This window comes from Schistocerca serialis, chromosome 2 (genome assembly GCF_023864345.2).
Source record: "Schistocerca serialis cubense isolate TAMUIC-IGC-003099 chromosome 2, iqSchSeri2.2, whole genome shotgun sequence".
Classification (NCBI taxonomy): domain Eukaryota; kingdom Metazoa; phylum Arthropoda; class Insecta; order Orthoptera; family Acrididae; genus Schistocerca; species Schistocerca serialis.
The window spans coordinates 224,633,579-224,647,413 of NC_064639.1; positions in this window are offsets into that span (position 1 = coordinate 224,633,579).

Sequence of the window (13,835 nt, forward strand, 5' to 3'; positions counted from 1 at the left end):
TATATTGGAAACTGTGACAAATGAGAGCAAACAAAGTTACGAAAAAGAGCGCCAATAAGCTCCTAACACATCATTGTAAATGTTGTATAATATTTCACAAAACTTCGTCTCAACATCCTCAGTGACCTTCAAATACCTCTTGATAATACCACAATCACAGAGTATCATAAACCTCTTCACAATACCGCAAATATCACAAAATACTTCTTCATAGCTTCAACATAGTGCCTCGATTTAGAAAAATGCTCTGAATATAATTCGTATACTTCATTCATGACAATACAGTGTATACCTTGACCTAAGAAACATATTACTTTACAACTGGTCTTTCAAACAGGTAACTGTATTCATTATCTTTTGATCTGACAACATCCTCTAGCAAACAGCAATAAACAACCTGCCACTTGACAGTAAGTGCCATTTCCATTGTTATCAATAGGCCTGTTCCATGCAAATCATAAACAAACTCAGTTATCTGATGTTACTCAGTGTGTAAATGTCAAGGACTCAAGTTAAAAGCAATTTGTAAAAGAGGTGTTGGAGAAAAGTAATAAACATATCTTGACATTAGAACAAAAGTTAGAATTAATTGAAAGAGTTGAGAAGGGGGAAACAGCTACAAAACCATGTGCTTATCATGGTATTGTAATGCAATCTGTTTGGGACATTAAAAAGAATAAGCAGAAAATACAGGATTTTGTCAGGAAATGCGATTCTAGTTATTGACCATCTGCACAAAGAAGCATGAAGTGATCTACATTTGATGCTGTTCTTTTGCAATGGTTACACCAAAAATGAGCAGAACATCTTGCTGTTTTAGGTGCAATGTGTGCCAAAAGAGATAACTTTTTCATGAACCTTGGAAGGAGAATTTAATGCCTCACCTGGATTCAGATTGAAACAACATCGTGGCTTTTGAACTTGTTGTGCAAGCTTGTTCAAATGTTGTAGCAACAGATTCTTCCTAGGAAGAGTTCCAGAAACTCTTGTAGATTATATGGTCCTGAGGGGATGAAATGAAATATTGGTGCAAGAAAAATTTGAAATGCCGAGCAAAAAAAGTCAATTACACTCAGAAACAGACCAACATCACAGACTATTCTAACAAATAATTGGGTCTACAATAACTATGCACAGAACAAAGAATACGTGTTTGAAAATATCTTGATTATTCATATTTTTTGATTATTCGTGCCTCTTCTTACTCCTCATTATGCCATGTAATCAGGAGCATGGTGTATTCTAATTCCGATCAACATTTTTCCTTCATTAAGACATTAAATGTTTTCATGATATTCATAACAGCTGAATATAATCGTAAAACAGTAAAATATTTCTGATCTGACTCCCTCTTATTTAAGAACCCTAATTTTTTTCCGCATTCTACGTAAGTTTTGCAAAATGATAAAATTTCTTCATTATTTCAGAACCGTAACAACACAACATCTCACATGCTATTTATATAATACTGATAAAAAGTAAATTATGTTTCGAAGAGCATGAAAATCTTCCCATCAGTAGTTTTTATTTACAAAGATTTCACAAAGTTTTGGACATAGTAAAAATTCGAAATGCAGAAAATATTGTTTTATCGTCATAAAAAGTTTTCTCAACATAAACAGTAATAAATAATATTTCTTTCCAAACCCCAGATTATCATAACACCTCTATATAACCATGTTGTTTCTATATTAAGGTAGCAGAAGACAGATTGATAATGGAAGATAATAGTAAAAAGTTAAAAAAATGAGTAGCAGGAGAAATATAAATCTCAGGAAGAAGAATACTGCATGAGCATCAGGGCCCTGGGCTTGCCACATCCTTGTCACTAAAATAACTTATTACCTCCTGAGGGTACTATTATTACAATTCTTCACCATCATTTTCCTGCCAATCCCCCCCACATACACACACACAAAATCTGTTTCACACACTGTCACTGTTTCAATACCCAGCCTTTGTTTTACCACGTCTCTGTTCATTATGTGCGCAACACACTGCCGAGAAAAATACTTAAACTTTCTCATGGTTAAATTTCCCGTGATTCCACACTGGAGCTTGTAACTTGGTTGAACTATTCCTGAAATCACTATCATCACTGAAATCCATGTGGATGTCCATTGGTGAACCATGAATTTTTTTGTAGGTGATGCCTTCAAAGGCAAACTAATTGTGGGTGAGGATGTAGTTTGTCATTGTGACCAGGAAGGAGCTTGTAAGTTTTTAGTCAGTCAGACATTGGAAAAGGTAGTGTTCAGTAATGAAGCACCATGGGAATTAGGGATATTAGTGTAGAGAGTAGGGTAAAGAGAAGTGGCATCAATAGTGATGAGCATGGTGCCATGGAGTAAAGGAGCAGGAACTGTGGAGAGTCAGTGGAGGAAATGGTTGGTGTCTTTTATATAAGGGGGTTGGTTATAAGTAACTGACTGAAGCTGTTGGCCCATGAGAGCAGAAATTCTCTCAATTGGGGCACAGTAACCAGACACAGTGGGATGTCCTGGGTGGTTGGGTTTATGGACTTTAGGAAGCATGTAGAAGGTAGGAGTGCAAGGAATGGTAGGAGTGAGGAGACAGACAGGCTCAGTGGAGAGGTTCTGGAATGTGCCTAAGGAGCTGAGTAGTTGTAGCAGTAGTAGTAGGAGGAGGAGGAGGGGGAGGAGGAGGAGTAGCAGTAGCTTTATACATGCGTAGATCTCTTTTTACAAGGATATAGGACATGTCAAAGTATATACAAATTTACACCAATTTAAAATAAGCTAATTCATATACACATACATTTACAGACTTCTAGTTAGACACAATCGCTAGATTTACTCCTGGTATACGATACTTTTTTACAAATAACTTGTTAAATAATATAATGCCATACTGTTCACTCATATCTCACTATCAGTCTCTGCATACACTATTTCATAACACTTCGCTCGCTACACACACACACACACACACACACACACACACACACACACTGGTAATCTCTGGGCCATTTTCTGTATCACAACTTCCCATTTGCTATCCTGAAAAACTGAGTCAGCATCCTTCTATAATGAGTGAGATGTTGAGGTCAGAAAGAGGAAAAGGTGCTAGTACTGTGCTATGCACAGGTTGGGGGTAGGTATTTCTAGAAAGGAAAAAAGAAGGAAAAAAACATAATGTGAAGGTGTTATGTGGAAAGTTAGATGTTTTATAATCATTATTATTATCTATTTGTATAAAATTTTTTGTGAAACCCCTACTCTGTTTTATCTAAGTAATCCTTCAGTGTATAAAATGTATTGCATAACAGGTACTTTTTGGCTGCTTTTTTGAATAAGTGTATTTTTGCAATTTCTTTAATCTCTTCTGGTAATTTATTATATAGTTTTAGTCCTTGGTAGAAAATGCTGTTTTGAGTGTTATGTTTATTTTTTCCTGGTAAAAGTAAGTTGAGTCTAGCTCTTGTTGCATGGTCATGGACAGAGCTGTTTGTGCAGTAATTACCAGTGTTACACTACTGGCCATTAAAGTTGCTACACCGCGAAGGTGACGTGCTACAGACGCGAAATCTAACCAACAGCAAGAAGATGCTGTGATATGCAAATGATTAGCTTTTCAGAGCTTTCACACAAGGTGGGCAGTGGTGGCGACACCTACAACGTGCTGACATGAGGAAAGTTTCCAACCGATTTCTCATACACAAACAGCAGTTGACCGGCGTTACCTGGTGAAACATTGTTGTGATACCTCATGTAAGGAGGAGAAATGCGTACCATCATGTTTCCGACTTTTGATAAAGGTCGGACTGTAGCCTATCGCAATTGCGGTTTATCGTATCACATCATTGCTGCCCACGTTGGTCGAGATCCAATGACTGTTAGCAGAATATGGAATCGGTGGGTTCAGGAGGGTAATACGGAATGCCATACTGGATCCCAATGGCCTCATATCACTAGCAGTCGAGATGACAGGCATCTTATCCACATGGCTGAAACGGATCATGGATCGTGCAGCCACATCTCGATCCCTGAGTCAACAGATGGGGACATTTGCAAGACAAGAACCATCTGCATAAACAGTTCGACTACGTTTGCAGCAGTATGGACTATCAGCTCGGAGACCATAGCTGCGGTTACCCTTGACACTGCAATGGTGTACTCAACGACGATCCTGGGTGCACTAATGGCAAAACATTTTTTCGGATGAATCCAGGTTCTATTACAGCATCATGATGGTCACATCCGTGTTTGGCGACATTGCGGTGAACGCACATTGGAAGCATGTAGTCATCATTGCCATACTGGCATATCACCCGGCGTGATGGTATGGGGTGCCATTGGTTACATGTCTTGGTCACCTCTTGTTCGCATTGACGGCACTTTGAACAGTGGACGTTACATTTCAGATGTGTTACAACCCGTGGCTCGACCCTTCATTGGATTCCTGCAAAACCCTACATTTCAGCTGGATAATGCATGACCGCATGTTGCAGGTCCTGTACAGGTCTTTCTGGACACAGAAAACGTTCAACTGCTGCCCTGGCCAGCACATTCACCGTATCTCCCACCAATTGAAAACGTCTGGTCAATGATGGCCGAGCAACTGGCTCGTCACAATATGCCAGTCACTACTCTTGATGAACTGTGGTATCGTGTTAAAGCTGCATGGGCAGCTGTACCTGTACACGTCATCCAAGCTCTGTTTGACTCAATGCCCTGGCGTATCAAGGCTGTTGTTACGGCCAGAGGTGGTTGTTCTGGGTACTGATTTCTCAGGATCTATGCACCCAAATCGCGTGAAAATGTAATCACATGTCAGTTCTAGTAAAATACATTTGTCCAATGAATACCCATTTATCATCTGCATTTCTTCTTGGTGTAGCAATTTTAATGGCCAGTAGTGTATTTTTGATGTGTACAACTGACTGGTAAGTGTATTCACATGGAGTAGTTAAAATCCCCAGTGTTTTGAACAGATCTTTACAATAAGCTTGACTAGTATTTTTGGTTATTATTCTTATGGCTCTTTTCTGGAGTTTGAAAATTTTTCATATTTTGTGCATTTGTTCCCCAATAAGAATGCCATAGCTAAGAATTGAGTGTACATATGAATAATACGTAACTAAAAGACACTGATGATAGGATTCTAATGGCATAACAAGCTGATGACATTCTGTTTGCAAGTACCTTTGTGTGTTCACACCACTTCAACTGAGAATCAGTATTCATTCCTAGAGATTCTGCATTTGTTACACAGTCTATAAAGGTGCAATCTACATTTAATTTAACATTGTCATCTTTCCTCTTCAAACTGAAATTCATGGCATTAGTTTTCTTTATGTTCAGTGCCACTTTACTGCTTATTGACCAATCATAAACTTCCTTGAGAGTTTCATTTGCTCTCTCTGCAAGGAGTTCTCTTGTTTTCTCAGTTACTATAATATTGCTGCCAACAGTGAAGAGAATTTTTTCACCATGAGTAACACTACTGGGAAAGTCATTGATGTGTATCAGGTATAGTATTGGTCCTAATATGCTACCTACCCTATATTAATGTATTTTGGTTCTGATGAATGTTTTACTAAATGTTTAGATCTGTTTGAAGTATGTGTTACTCTACTCTTTGTACCCTACCTGCTTGATATGATCGAAACCAGTCATTAGCTACCCCTCTTATTCCCAATGCTTCTAATTTATTTAATAGAATCTTGTGGTCAACTGTATCAAATGCCTTAGAAAGACCCAAAAATATGCCTTTGACACACTCACCTTTATCAAGAGCATCAAGTACAACTTTTGTGAATTATACTATGGCTGACTCCGTATTTTTGCCACTTCGGAAACCAAACTGTGATTCGCTTAAAAGATTGTATTTATTCAAGAAGTTCATTAGTCTGTCTTTCATAATTGTTTCTATTATTTTTTAGAATGGTGACATCAGGGAAATGGGCTGGTAATTTTCTGTCTTCTGCATTACCTTACTTAAGCAAAGGTACAACTCTTGCCTGTTTTAACTGCTCTGGAAATGTTCCTGATGTGAAGGATTCATTTATTATATTTGTTAAGGGGCCTTGTATAATCCCTATGCATTGTTTCAGAACACACACTGGTACTTCATCTAAGCCTACTGACTTTTTATTTTTTTAGTTTCTGAACAGTTTTATTGACTTAATTTTCTATGGTTGGAAGTAACATCATTGTATTGAGTGCAACATTACCTGCAGGTGTTATATTTGTTTTGGGGAATTTTTGCTGTAACTTCTCAGCAATACTTGAAAATTGCTCATTTACATAGTTTACTAAGTGTTGTGGATCATTTATTACCTTATCCCCCTCCCTCAGCAGTATACTATTCTGTGTTTGTTTGCCTCTCCCCATTTCCTTTTTCATAATGTCCCAGGCTGCTTTCCTTTTATTCTCTGCATTATATATTATTTTTGTCATTAAATTACTTTCTTGCAGCTATCAGCACCTTCCTATACAACTTTTTGTATATATAATAGAAATTTAAGAATTCTGGATCATTGTGAATCTTTTTCATATAACTGAGGTGTTTAAGTGTTTGGGAGGACTTCTTAATACCTGTTGTTATCCATCTGTTTTTGTGAGATGTTAATACAGAGATGCATACTTTTGGAAATGCCTTTTCAAAGTTCAGTTTAAACAATGTGGAAAATTTAGAGAATTTCATATTCACATTGATTTCCTTATACACCTCATCCCTAGCTTTGTTTTGCTAGTTCTTTTGAAAAATATTTTATTTTGATTTCTGATAAATGTCGTTTGTAATTTAGGGAATGATTCGATGCCTGATTTTGTTGCTGTTATTTGACAGAGATGGTCTGACAGTCCGAGATCTTTTACAGCTACATCACATTTTTCCCTGTCCATATTTGTGGCCATATGGTCAATTACTGATGCAGCCAATGTAGTAACCCTTACTGTACTACTGACCAATAGGGACATGCCAAAACTTTGAAGGATATTTATGAATGTACTGCTGGACAGACTGGAGATCCTGCTGGATTTCTGGAATGGAGTCACTGTGCTACAGTTTGTAGATGGACAAATCTGACAGCTGCCAGTGCCCCACTTCCATCTTTTAAGATTTAACATAATTCCAAATTAGTAGTTGTAATTTTCACATGCAAATTCTTTGAAGGTATTTTGAGAATGAAAGGTACAGCAAAGATCTCAAAACACATTGAATATTTCTAAAATTATGTATTTTATGCCATGAGATCAATATGACATATCAATTGGTTATTAATAAAAAATGTGGCTTTTATAGGTTTAACATCAGAAGAGGCACCAATGTTTGCACTGAATAGGGGATCATGGAGGAATTTTATACGGGGGATATGCTCCAGACTGAACGCTGAAAGGCATAATCAGTCTTAAATGATGATGATGATGATGATGATGATGTGGCTTTTATCTTGAAGTAAGTTTGACTTTACAAAATGGCAATAAGTAGCAAAGTTGTGTTTTACATTTTTTCGGTGTCATTTATAGGAAAACATTTTCATGATATAACCTGGTATTGATATACAACTGGTAAAATATATATAAGGAAAAGCTTTGCTAGAGAGCTAATAACTTTCATAAAAATGAATCAGATACTACTACCAAACACAGTTACCAAGATGGTTAAAAAGCAAGTGGTATCATAAATTTCCATATGAAGAGAAACTACAAGGTCCTGACTTATAAAAACCTCAAAACATGTTTTCCACTTATTTGGCCCATCTTCATTTGCCAATAATTTCTTCCTGCAACTAAATTTTCCACACAGTATCTCTGCCTTTGCTGTAGCTATAGGATTCAAGACTCACATCCTGTATTTTGCTACTTAGGAGTTTTTATCTTTGCCTCCACTCCCCTCATAATAAAGGACTGCTCAGCAAATTTACCAGATTTTTTTTTCTGTTTTTTCTCCAGTGGCCAACAATTTGAGCTGATACACCATACTCACTAATGATGGAGCACAGTGTTTTAATGCTTCCGATTCCTTCTGAAATGAAACCACTGCATATTTGCATTTTAATCTTGTGCTCCCCCTAGCCAAAGGATTTGTTAAATCACTTTTTGAATGCTACTGACCAATTAAAACTGATACACAGAACAACAATTTGGTGTTTTGTAAATATAGATGTTGAGTCTTCCTACTGTATGCAGCAGTAACACTGTTGAGGTAGCAAAGTGAGAATTTTCATGTAAACTAGGTCTCATGATGTGACTGTGTGCAACTGTGCTGAAATTACAATTATAACAAGCTCTTTAAAATCAGTATCACAACCACCCTAACATTTATAAAAGCTGGGGAGCATACTGAATTTTACTAGCTTCCTGTAACCATTGGATGGTCAACATTTTGAGTGTCATTCAACCCAGAAAACTACCTCAGGTAATTTGAAGACAAAAACTACGCTTTCTAACTTTGGAAATCACAAGCTTTGATAATTGTACTCAGATAATAGTTTCTGCTATACTTACTAGAATGTATTCTTACTTTTACTTTTTTATGGTTAAAATTATTATTACTGAAATTTTCTGAGACATTAAACCCCCTTGTCAAACCAGAACTTGAATGTACCAGCATGACTTTCATTAGTGTTGCGGCATCAGCCTCAGGCACGCCATCATAACCAGTCAAGGGGTGTGAAGACCAGCCACCTACATACGAGTTATTCTGCAGCTGGAATCTGACACAGTGTTTTGCAGCACAGTGGTCTAGCATGACGGTAGGCTGGAATGCTACATGCTGTAGCAGTAAAGCAATGTTTCACAGTTTGCTATGTTATGGCAATTGAGCCTGTTACAATGCATCCAGCCAGGGAAATTACATATGCCCCCAGTTCAGCCATTAACTTAATTCTACCAGCACCTTGTAGTCTCTGTGCCAGTCAACTGAGCCAAACAATAACAGCTACATTGAGCAGCACCATCAGCTAGGAAAAGCTGCTGGTCTAAAAGCTGTCAGAGAGCCCTGGTGGTTTTGGCCTTCAAGCTGGTAATGCCGAGGTGAGGCCTCTCATTGAGTGCAATCATCTGACACTCCAGCCAGCCTTCGAGCATCCTGTGTTCCACTCAGGGTGTCTGCACACCTCTGCCAGCTATCTTGGTCCAAGGAAAGGATATGTTAGTCCAATTGTAAGCTCAGTGTGGCACACAGAGAACAACTCACTTGCATCAGCAAGGCCACTATCATTGTCCGTGGACTCGCTGCCAGTAGCCATAGTTGGTATCTGGGCTGCAGTTGCCTACATGCTGTACGAGAAACATTGAACAATTTACTGAGCCAGCATTCTTAACTGTGCAATTGCCTCAGTAATTGAAGATCTCATTCCTGCGGCCTGCTGCACAGGCCATTCTGAGGGCAGAAGTGGCCATCCTGCAACACTGGTGTCTGTGAATAGTCAATATGAATATGACACCATTATAGTGACATTGCTTGCGCCAACTTCCCCACTTCAAAACTACCCTCTGCCAGAATATGAAATTCTTATTTTGAATCACTGATATTTTAGTCATAAGATACTTTTTTTTCATTTAGAGGAGTGGATAATTTTACAAACCTGAAAATTCTGAAGCAAGCTGTCGATCTTTCCACCACTTTGAAAATCTTATCAAGGTTGAACTCTACAGTCGTGCAGCTTTTATCAGGCAGTATTCTGTCAAAGATAAATTAATCACCTGAGAAAAGCGTGAGGTTACTGTTAATTATTAAGAGTTAATTCTCTCTGGCAAGTCTTTAATAACAACATGTCCATCAAGGATCCCAACACACATCCCTGGGACACACTGAAGCTATTTTCATATCTGTCAATGACTCTCCACCCAATGTACCATGCTGTATCCTTCCTGCCAACAAATCCTCAACAGACTCACAAACTTCCCTTGATACACCATACAATTCTACTGTACTTTCATTAATAAGCAGTGGTCTGTTATTGAGTCAAGGGTTTTTTGGAACTCAAGAAATACTGCACCTACCTGACTGTCTTTATTCATGGCTTTTGAAATGTCATTTAAGAAAAGTGCAAGCTGGGCTTTAGAAGATTGATAATTTTGGAGGAGGTCATTCCATTTGAGATATCTCATTATGTTTGTGTTCAAAATGTGTTCTATGGTTCTACAACAGATGAACATCAATGAGACTGGGTGGCAGTTTTGTGGAAAACTAATGTTATCCTTCTTCAGTCAGATGTAACTTTATTTTCCCAATCACTGAGCGCAGTCTTTATTCAAGAGATCTACAGTATATTATTGTTGAAATGGGTGCCAGCTCAGCTGCAACTTTTGCGTAGAATCTGACAGAAAACTCACTGGGCCCTAGTGTTTCATTTTAGTGATTTTAGCTGATTCTCGATGCCACCATCTCCAATATTTGTATCACTCACCTTTGCAATGCTTTGAATATTAAATTGGGGCAATGCTCCTGGAATTTTATTTTTAAAGAGACATTTGAAAATGGAGTTCAGGATTTTTTATTCTGCTTTACTAACCTTAATATCAGTTCCTTCTCCCACGAACCATGGACCTTGCCGTTGGTGGGGAGGCTTGCATGCCTCAGCGATACAGATAGCCATACCGTAGGTGCAACCACAACAGAGGGGTATCTGTTGAGAGGCCTGACAAACATGTGGTTCCTGAAGAGGGCAGCAGCCTTTTCAGTAGTTGCAGGGGCAACAGTCTAGATGATTGACTGATCTGGCCTTGTAACACTAACCAAAACGGCCTTGCTGTGCTGGTACTGCAAACGGCTGAAAGCAAGGGGAAACTATGGCCGTAATTTTTCCCGAGGGCATGCAGCTTTACTGTATGGATAAATGATGATGGCGTCCTCTTGGGTAAAATATTCCAGAGGTAAAATAGTCCCCTATTCGGATCTCCAGGCGGGGACTACTCAGGAGGACGTTGTTATCAGGAGAAAGAAAACTGGCGTTCTACGGATCGGAGCGTGGAATGTCAGATCCCTTAATCAAGAAAAAAGAAAATTAGAAAATTTAAAAAGGGAAATGGATAGATTAAAGTTAGATACAGTGGGAATTAGTGAAGTTCGGTGGCAGGAGGAACAAGACTTTTGGTCAAGCGAATACAGGGTTATAAATACAAAATCAAATAGGTGTAATGCAGGAGTAGGTTTAATAATGAATAAATAAAAAAATAGGAATGAGGGTAAGCTACTACAAACAGCATAGTGAATGCATTATTGTGGCCAAGATAGATACGAAGCCCACACGTACCACAGTAGTACAAGTTTATATGCCAACTAGCTCCACAGATGACGAAGAGATTGATGAAATGTATGATGAGATAAAAGAAATTATTCAGATAGTGAAGGGAGACGAAAATTTAATAGTCATAGGTGACTGGAACTCGACAGTAGGAAAAGGAAGAGAAGGAAATGTAGTAGGTGAATATGGAATGGGAGTAAGGAATGAAAGAGGAAGCCGCCTGGTAGAATTTTGCACAGAGCATAACTTAATCATAGCTAACACTTGGTTCAAGAATCATGAAAGAAGGTTGTATACATGGAAGAAGGCTGGAGATAATGGAAGGTATCAGATAGATTATATAATGGTAAGACAGAGATTCAGGAACCAGGTTTTAAATTGTAAGACATTTCCAGGGGCAGATATGGACTCTGACCACAATCTATTGGTCATGAACTATAGATTAAAACTGAAGAAACTGCAGAAAGGTGGTAAATTAAGGAGATGGGACCTGGATAAACTGAAAGAACCAGAGGTGGTAGAGAGCTTCATTAAGGAATGATTGACAAGAATGGGGGGAAAAATACAGTAGAAGAAGAATGGGTAACTTTCAGAGACGAAATAGTGAAGGTAGCAGAGGATCAAGTAGGTAAAAAGACGAGGGCTAATGTAAATCCTTGGGTAACAGAAGAGATATTGAATTTAATTGATGAAAGGAGAAAATACAAAAATCCAGTAAATGAAGCAGGCAAAAAAGAATACAAACATCTCAAAAAAGAGATCAACAGGAAGTGCAAAATGGCTAAACAGGGATGGCTACAGGACAAATGTAAGGATGTAGAGGCGCATACCATGCGGGGTAAGATAGACACTGCCTACAGGAAAATTAGAGACCTTTGGAGAAAAGAGAACCACTTGTATGAATATCAAAAGCTCAGATGGAAACCCAGTTCTAAGCAAAGAAGGGAAAGCAGAAAGGTGGAAGGGGTATATAGAGGGTCTATACAAGGGCAATGTTCTTGATGACAATATTATGGAAATGGAAGAGAATGTAGATGAAGATGAAATAGGAGATATGATACTGCGTGAAGAGTTTGACAGAGCACTGAAAGACCTGAGTCGAAACAAGGCCCCAGGAGTATACAACATCCCATTAGAACTAATGACAGCCTTGGGAGAGCCAGGCCTAACAAAACTCTACCATCTAGTGAGCAAGATGTATGAGACAGCCGAAATACCCTCAGACTTCAAGAAGAATATAATAATTCCAATCCCAAAGAAAGATGTGAAAAAGATCTGAAAATTACCGAACTATCAGCTTAATAAGCCACGGCTGCAAAATACTAACACGAATTCTTTACAGCCAAATGGAAAAACTGGTAGAAGCCGACCTCGGGGAAGATCAGTTTGGATCCCGTAGAAATGTTGGAACACGTGAGGCAATACGGACCCTTCGACATATCTTAGAAAATAGATTAAGTAAAGGCAAACCAACGTTTCTAGTATTTGTAGACTTAGAAAAAAATGGTTCAAATGGCTCTGAGTACTATGTGACTTAACTTCTGAGGTCATCAGTCGCCTAGAACTTAGAACTTATTAAACCTAACTAACCTAAAGACATCACACACATCCATGCCCCAGGCAGGATTCGAACCTGCGACCGTAGCGGTCACTCGGTTCCAGACTGTAGCACCAATGGTTCAAATGGCTCTGAGTACTATGCGACTTAACTTCTGAGGTCATCAGTCGCCTAGAACTTAGAACTTATTAAACCTAACTAACCTAAAGACATCACACACATCCATGCCCGAGGCAGGATTCGAACCTGCGACTGTAGCGGTCACTCGGTTCCAGACTGTAGCGCCTAGAACCGCATGGCCACTCCTGCCGGCGACTTAGAGAAAGCTTCTGACAATGTTGACTGGAATACTCTCTTTCAAATTCTGAAGGTGGCAGGGGTAAAATACAGGGAGCGAAAGGTTATTTACAATTTGTACAGAAACCAGATGGCAGTTATAAGAGTTGAGGGGCATGAAAGGGAAGCAGTGGTTGGGAAGGGAGTGAGACAGGGACGTAGCCTATCCCCGGTGTTATTCAATCTGTATATTGAGCAAGCAGTAAAGGAAACAAAAGAAAAATTTGGAGTAGGGATTAAAATCCATGGAGAAGAAATAAAAACTTCGAGGTTCGCCGATGACATTTTAATTCTGTCAGAGACAGAAAAGGACCTGGAAGAGCAGCTGAACGGAATGGACAATGCCTTGAAAGGAGGATATAAGACGAACATCAACAGAAGCAAAACGAGGTTAATGGAATGTAGCCAAATTAAATTGGGTGATGCTGAGGGAATTAGATTAGGAAATGAAAGGCTTAAAGTAGTAAATGAGTTTTGGTATTTGGGGAGCAACGTAACTGATGATGGTCAAAGTAGAGAGGATATAAAATGTAGACTGGCAATGGCAATGAAAGCGTTTCTGAAGAAGAGAAATTTGTTAACATCGAGCATAGGTTCAAGTGTCAGGAAGTCATTTCTGAAATTATTTGTATGGAGTGTAGCCATGTACGGAAGTGAAATATGGACAATAAATAGTTTGGACAAGAAGAGAATAGAAGCTTTCAAAATGTGGTGCTACAGAAG